This window comes from Saccostrea cucullata, unplaced genomic scaffold (genome assembly GCF_032062105.1).
Source record: "Saccostrea cucullata isolate Sc308-1 unplaced genomic scaffold, CSIRO_AGI_Scuc_v1 ctg3212, whole genome shotgun sequence".
NCBI classification, from domain to species: Eukaryota; Metazoa; Mollusca; class Bivalvia; order Ostreida; family Ostreidae; genus Saccostrea; species Saccostrea cuccullata.
In genome coordinates, this window is record NW_026940079.1 from 64,249 (window position 1) to 73,456 (window position 9,208).

Here is a 9,208-nt window from a genome sequence, read left to right on the forward strand (position 1 = left end):
CTTTTACGTTCAAGTGCAAAAGGATCTGGTGACTCCTTGAATGAGTTACTGCCCTTAAATGCTTTTGTGCTTAATATTAAACCTTATAACTTTAAAACTATAAGTCATAGAGACACGGGGTTAATTACAATGTGACCCTTGACCTTTGACCTTGAATATGACTTGAAGGTCAAAGGTCAAGGTCACCTAAAAAAAAAATTTCATTTTCATTTTTTTTTCTTCTTTTAAGCCATTCCTGGTTTCTTTTTAATGAAATTTAATTTTAAATAGATAAATATTAAATGAAATTGAAATTCAAAAGGTGGAAAGACCTCTTATTGTTCTGTGAACAATAAGTCTCCTAGTTCTTTTTTTTTTTATTATTTTTCCGCCGCATGTTTTTTTGTTTGAACATTTATCGAAAAGATTTATAGTCCATAAGAATGTACTCCGTAAAAGATGTTTGCAGTTGACCCTGCGTAAATGAACCTTGACCGCTTTCGAAGTTATTGCCCCTTTTGCAAGAAATGCTTGTTATCGCTACTCCTCAGAAACCGTAAACCGCAGAGGTATGAAACCTTTATGAATGTCTTTGACTAATTAAGGGGACTCTTCAATCTATTCATTGCGAAAGTATTCGGTGACCCCTTCAGTGAGTTATTGCCCCTGAAACTTTTTGAATTTTACAAATAATTAAAAATTTTCAAAACAAGAAGTCGTAGAGACATGGGACCAACTGCATAAGATTTAATGACCTTTGACCTTAAAATTCATGTAAAGGTCAAAGGTCAAGGTCTTTCCAAAAATGAGAAAATTAGCTCTTTTTGTATCTCTTTTGTCTTTCAACATATACTTAATGTCTATGCATCAGTTATATGTACTCTTAAAACTGTTTCAAAGATTTCATTCTTGTCCCCTAAGAATAAACCTTTTAAAAGTTATTGCCCCTTGTGCAAAAAACCTTGTTATCGCTACTACTCCGAAACTGTAGACCCTACAGACACCAAACCTTCACTAATGTCTTAAGGGTCTTTAGACCTAACTTCATTGTATAAGTGCAAAAGAATCTGATGACCCCTTATATGAGTTATTGCCCTTTAACTTCTTTGTACTTACTATTAAACCTTATAACTTGAAAACTATAAGTGGTAGAAGCATGGGGTCAATTGCATTGTGACCCTTGACCTTTGACCTTGAATATTTTTCAAGGTCAAAGGTCAAGGTCACTTTTTTTTTTTAATTTTCATTTTTTCTATGCTTTAAGAGAGTTTTGGTTTCTTTTTCATGGAATTTAATTTTTAGGAGTCAGATATAAAACAGAGTTCAAAGAGGGTGGAAAGACCTCTTATTGTTCTGTGAACAATAAGTCTCCTAGTTTTATTTTTATTCTTTTTCCTTCCACGCTTTAATATTTATTTTAAGATGAATAACCTTACGGATAAAACTTTCCTTTCTCTTTCTTGGTTAAAATAATCTTATTTTAATTAACAAAAAGAAAAAGCAACTCGGAATACCTCGGTAGTTTCTTCCTGTAGTAAAGATAAAAAGCGAACGTTTCCGAATATACACGATAAACGCAAAACACGATACACGATAGAACCTGATAAACGATTTGTTCGATAAACGCAAAACACGATAAACGCAAAACACGATAGAAAACGCAAAACACGATAAACGGAAAACACGATAAGATAGGATACACGCACGATACGATAGGATACACGCAAGATACGATAGGATACACGCACGATAGGACACGATAGATTTTTAATAAAAGAATAACGATGTGGGTCCTGTATTTGAATGTTGAGTGGAAAGCCGCAGCGAGTGTTTTCTTCTTTTCATGCATACGATATTGCACAAATTCTGCTTCATATTCTGCTTCATATTCATATGATGAGTTAGATAAAAATATCTCTTTTATTGGTGCGTGAAGTTTAATTCTATTCGATTTAGCTCAAATCAATTTACTTCGTTTAAAATCAACATGTTTTGTACCTGCTGTCTCACTTAACGGCAGTGTGACGTCAAAACATAGCGTCAAGAATTTCTTGAAAATACTATCCTTATACATTTCACAAAGTTAAATCCAAAGCCGCCTCATTAAATCCTTTTTCTTATAATTGACATTTTATAAAAAAAAAAGAATTGCTCTCGTTATACAATTTACTTTGTTAATGTTTTAATTTTTTTCAACTCTGAGGCACCTATGTTAACCTTGATTTTCCAATTTTTAACTTTTTTTTCAGATTTTTACAGTTATATCGTTTCTTCACAAAGAGTCCTCATTTGATACAAAATTAAAGTCTCTGTCACTCAAATACTGCACATACTATTTATACGCACATACACTCCACTCATCGCTTGTGACATGTTATTTGAGGATTGTTCCTGTAAAAACACCAAATTGCATAGTTATCTGCTGCTTTGGGACGTTCTAAAAAAGTTATCATTTATGTCGTTTTTAATAAAGACTACCCATCTTCTCAAGTTGATTTCTTTTCAACAAAGTAAAACATTAAAGCTGAACACGACTCGTAAATAGGCATACGCCATTTTTGATAGCATTATCTACGATACATCAATACTAGGGTATACTCGTCGCATTCGTTACACCTGACTGCTTTATTGTCACAGGTATCGGCGTGGAATGGCGACCCGTGTTCGTGCTGGTTATTTTGCATTACCTTTGTTGATATTTTATTGCAGTTACGTTTATCTATGTTGTTTGTATACTGCACTGACTTATGTACCTATAATTGTAAATTTATTTGGTATCTTACTTCCCTGCATTAGACGAAGTATTACTTTATTATTCTCGCTACCAGGTCCTGTATAGCATACGTCCGTCTACACCGGTGTCCACTGATTACACTGACAAGTCTCTAATTCTTGCCCTATTTATAGGGGTCTGCAGGGTAGCGAGTCTCAAGAACTAAAATGGCGGACACAATACTTTTACGAATCATGTTCAGCTTTAAGCCATACTATGGAATACAAATCGATATTAATATTCTTAACTTGAATTTTTAGGTTGTTTGTCGTTTTTGCTTTATTTTACAGAGAATATGATGATTGACATTATTTAGTATGATGTTTGTTATTTACTAAATGTTGACCTGCTCTGCAATCTGATTTTTGCATTTTTAACATCTGGATAAGTTTTGAAAAAATTGTGACACTTTTAGGGACTCCGACCCTCAGCCAGGAAGGACAACTCTTTATTTTATAATTTAATTCAAAAAGTCTTTAAATGAAGCTTGAAAATTAAATCTTTTCATACAACAATTTTTGTTATATGCCTCTCAATGTGCTTAATGGTTCTTTGAACTTCTCAGAAAGGTCTTATTAAAAGTAAAAATTTTTATCCCGAAAAAGCATTAGATACCAATGTTTATTAACATGATATGAAATTAGAAGTGATTTATGGAGCTTTGCAAAGAACCTTGAAGCACATTGAGAGGCATATAATGAAAATTGTTGCATGAAAATATTTAATTTTCAAGCTTCATTTAAAGACTTTTTGAATTAAATTATAAATTAAAGAATTGTTATTCCTGGCTGAGGGTAGGAGTCCCTTAAAAACATTAATACAAACCTTTTGAATTTATTGTTTAAATATTTCTACCAAATTTGGATAACATATGACGTCAAATAAAAAAGTCAACGAACATTTCGAAAAACCCTATTATTTTTTTATTTTTATTTTTAGTTTTTTGGTTGATCGGGATGTTTTTATGGATACTCGATGTTGTTGTATTTTAGATCGTTTGACACTGAATAGAACGCGTGGTTGGAATTTGTTTGGTCATTAAATATATAACAATATATAACAAATAATTGACGAAAAAATAATGGGACAACTTAAATAATGTCATTCATATAGAAAATCAATGAATAAATAATACAAATATAGACATATTATGGTAAATAAAAAAAACCCGAGCAGCAAAATTCATAAAAATATCAGATTTCTAAAATATTATGCATATAGGGTCATGTAGAGAATGTCTATAATGTTTTTTTTTCCAGATCAAAACAGTGTCAAAAATGTTGCAATACTGATCACCGATCAAAGCCACAAAGGGTTTTGAATCACATCATTCACTGGCTTATTCATTTTTTCGTCATCAGTGTTGAACGTGGGATATTTTGTCGCTTAAAATATTGTGTTTTTTATCAGGAATATCGTATTTAAAAGAATATTATATTTTGTTCACAGATGAAAATATATCACAGGATTTTGCCCCCTCTGGCAGCATAAAAGGTATTTTTTATAGTACATGTATATATTTAGATTTTCAAAATCAAAAATATGATTCTTTTAAGTGGAAAAAGGCCACAATAATAAATGCGCTTTCATTGGAATGGTTTATTTTCAGCATATATTTTTATTAAGCTTTAGTACATAAAAAATATATTTTAATCGTAATTACATCTCGAAAAATATCATAAAATTAAAGAGCGATTAATCCAAAAGTTAAAATTTGAATACAATATAATGTTTAATTGAACCGATAATCAATAAAATGCACACCGATCCCAAATTTTGTTGCGATTCTGAGGTTTGTTAAATGAAAAGATACTTTTAACTCCAATTGATTTATATCACGAATGAAATACCTTAAAGATTTCCATTGACTTAATAATGTTAATAACATTTATTGTTGATGTTGTGATCTTAGATTTACGTACCGTACTCTTCTTTTCCTTAACAACAATTTTCAATTCTACATTGGAATCATAAAAGTATGAATTAAACGTCAGTACATTGATATCAATATAGTATTACATGTACATCGTGTATCATATCCTTTTTTGTTTCATACAATTTCACAACAACAAAATAACATTCTGTTGTTTAAAATGGATAGAAATACTTAATACTTATGATTATGAAATTATTTCAAAATTAAAAGATAATCATCATTAATTTTTGTCATTTTTTTACAGAAAAGGTCAAAAAAGAAAATAAATTAAATTATAAAAAAGCATTTTCAGATCCATCGCATTCCCAAAGTCTTCTGGTAGGAGTGATAATTTGCGGGATATTGGTCGTTATATTGACTGGAATTGTTGTTCTCCTAGTAATCCACATCTTCAGAATGAAAAGGTACAAGATGGTTTTGTATAGTCATAGTTTATAATTATAACTTCACTTAATTCATGAATTACAATTTCAACATTAAAACAGTTTATGTATCACAATTTCAACATTAAAACAGTTAATGTATCTTTGAGTAAAGCTGTTGTATTCAACGTATTATATATTTATCACTATTCAACAGAATGCATTATTTTGATGAAAAAGAAGTCACTCAGAATGCAGAATCTGTCTCTTCATCGACTCCAAATTCAGCCTATATCACCCCGATTCTAGCACAAGGTGATATTCAACCCGAACAGCATTACAAAGAACTCTCGTTTGTAAATGAGTACGTAGAAATTGTGCAATGAAAGCAGCATTATTAGGAACCGAAAAATGACAACTTGGAGAAAATTTGCATATGAAAAATATCAAGTTTTCCTTGTATAACATCTTAAATGAAAATAGACAAAAAGCTATTGTAATGGACTATAAGGGAGAACTATTGTACAGCATATTTAAAAGATAATGGAATACTTACATACCGGATTGTAAAGAAGAAAAGTAATATGTGTTGAGAGAATGTTTAAACACTAGTTAGGATGGACACACGACACTCGATAGTTTCTTATATGTACTTATTGAACCTTCCAAATTCTTGTGCAAAATTCTTGGCATTTAAATCAATACACTCATACGAGGGTTGATCCAAAAGTAAGGTCACAACTTCGATAAAATCGATATCCGTCGACGTAAAACAACAAAATTATAAATGATGAAAGCTATATTAATGTCAAATCAGACCTGAAAATTTCAATTCAACATGATTTATACTTTTCAAAATATCGGATTATATATATGTGCGATTATGGTAGTTGCCGCAGCTAAATAACGTCATAAGACGGATACGCGCCGTCATACATTTAAACGCTTCCCTTCTTTCATTAAAATATATTTGAGATTTGATATCCACGAACACGTTCACAAATTTCACTTTCTTACCCTTAGTACCCATCGTACACTCACTCTTTTCAGAATTATTTCTGTCTAAATTCATTGAACAGCAGTACATGTAAAAGACCAACTTAAAATTTCACATATCGCACTATCCGTCTGTCTTTTTGATAACGTCACAGACCATTGAACATTTCCGTCCGCCCTCCCATCTTTCGGTTTTCTTGTCATCTGCTGAGCATTTAATGACCCATCACCCACCGAAAATCGCTGAAACCATCTAAATAAGTCTCTTATTTACATTCTTTCCTCCGAAAGTCTGGTGAATTAACGTAACTGTCTCTACTTGCGATTTCTCCATTTTGAAGCAAAAATGCATAATAGTTTGTTTTGGCTTTTTTGTCCATTTTGACATTTCCTTTTTTCAATGCATCGGAATAAATCAACTATGTTTTTCATAAAAAATAGCAGTGATGTCATATATTTTTCAATTTATGACTAGAAAATGATGTAAATTTTTGTCTTTTAAAGTATTTTGCGTTTATGCGCTTATAAAAGATGCTTTTTAAGTGTTTGTTTTTTTTATACTAAAAAAATACACTTTAATTTGTGACGTTTGGTTTTGAAGCGGCGACACCCCCTATTTTATATGTTTTAAACATCTATAAAATAAATTCAGTTAAAATTGAATGAAAAAATAAAATTGAATTTAATTTTTATTTGTGCATCTTTTGGTATATAATATTTGATAATATGACACGAAATATAAAAGATATGGACACTGTGACATTACTTTTGGATAAACCCTCGTACATAAATGAATATAGCACAGCCACATTCTTAAACATTTTTTTTTTACAAAAAGAGTTTACTCCATTACCTACATTATAAATCACAAGGTATAGTGTGCAATCAACTTGGATAATTAAGAAATGTCTCTAGAAACATAACGATAAACATACCAAGCGATTAAACATGCATTGGTCGTGCTGCTCAGTTCTTCAACTCAACCAAGACTGTAAATTTTAAAATAGTAAAACTAATAGATGCATATCCTTATTCCATTTCTCTTGATTCAGAAATCACAAAAATGCTACAATAGATAATGCTACAAGCTAAATATTCGGAATTTTCTTTTCAAATCTCCTTTGTTTACACATACTAGAGGTACACATCTCATCATAGCTAGCTTAGAGTGTCTGATACGCTACTCTCCTCATGGCCGAGAAAGGTATATTCAGAATAGTTATTATGATTATAGAAAAAAAGAATCGAATTTATAATTCATGGCCACGAAATGTCAATCCCACCCTAAATATTTGTTTTGATCACAACATGGCGTCAGTCACACTTATATATATATATACAGTTAATATGAGTTTAAAAATAAATTCCTTTTTTAAATATATTTCTTTATCTATATACTAGTAGCTAGACGGTTGCAAGTTGACTCATGGTCATATAACACATACATCTGGGACAGGAAAATTAAAGGTGAAACTAGGCGTAACAAATGCCTATAGTGCTACAAACATGAAAGTGAAAAATAAAATTCAATTAAATCAAATTGATTTCAAATTTTATCTAATATTAATGTATACAAGCCTCCAGATCAGTTTGTCATGTTCAGGATATCTGAGATATATGTGTTCAAGATACCGAGATACCAAAGTTTAGTTAATACATACTAGTAAAACTAATTCAATTACAATTAATTGAAACGGAGTGAATGAATTTCAGAGAAGAGGGAGATTTTAAAGAAACTTCAACTGACTTCATTGATTTTTTTTACCATGTTTCAACGTTATTAATATTTTCTAGATTTACTTTCGTAAATAAGTTACGTAATCTTGTAGCAGTCTCACTGGATAAGACTATAAGAGAACGATTGCATAAATGCAATAAACAAGGATGGTATCCTCAGATCACAAACTAATTACATGAACACTGTGAATTAAAACAGAAGGAGGTGTATAAAACGATAACATTAAACACTAAATTTGAGACACTTGATATTTCATGCGCATTAACTGAAGATTTATTAATTGAATAAACACTATATAGCCTACAGCTTACATGTACGAAGGTCACAGACAGATTATTTTTTGATAAAGATGAAGATAATTGTTATAGATCTAAAAAAAATTATATAAAAAAAAAATTCTAATCTGTTAACGAAACACAAAATATACAATCCAGGAAAGTTTATTGGTACATTCACCATTGCTCGGTCACACTCGTTGTAAATCCTATGCAATGATCAATAGTCGGAACATTCTCTTGTACTCAGTATATAAACTAACAGTTGATTTTTAAAATCAGCCAAAGTACGGGCCAAGTATAGATAAAATTTGCTAACAAAACGACCATAAAAATTACGAATTTCTGACTTTAAGAACCCTCTCTACACTGCACACTAAAGAGTTCTGATTCTAAGGTATTTTTCTGCAGTTAGAGTGATCTTCCCTTAGATCTAAATTCTAAAAAATAGAAATTTACAATAAACTACTCAATTTGTAATTAATTTTAGTATTCTTAACATTTAAAAAGGCAAAGGTAAATTAACTTAACATGTTATTTACATGTATTTTCTCTATAGAAGTAATTAATGGTGATTTCTATTCAGTGATACTGTGTTGTCTTTGAACATTTTTTCCCGGGGTAAATGCCACGCACCATACAGTGAAAATTAAATAAATAAGCTCAGTATTAACTCCTTTATACACAAAATTTTTCTCAATGTCCAAAACAAATTTTGCACTTGTGTAAAGAGGGTCCTTAAAATTATTTGTTGAAATCCTTTTAGAATCAATTTATTTGTCAAAATTCGATCTTGCTTAAAAAGCTAGTCGTACTCGGAGAACATAATATGCTATTGAGAGGAAGATGGGAGATGTAAACACTAGGTGAAGGTGATAGTAGGATATTTCTAAATATTTGCATATCCACTGCTATCTCACATTATGAACATGTAGTCATCAACTGCGTTCACCGGACTATAGACGCAACTGCTCCTGTTATGACTGCAATTGCTCTATCACAATCGTGCAAAACAAGCTTTACTACACTTCAATCACGTGTTGAGAAGTATATGTATAAAATGTTTCATAAAAGGAATAAATATAAGTTTTTAATAATATTTTTTTAAAAAATGAAGAAATTCAAAATATTTAAAATTGCTGATTTATA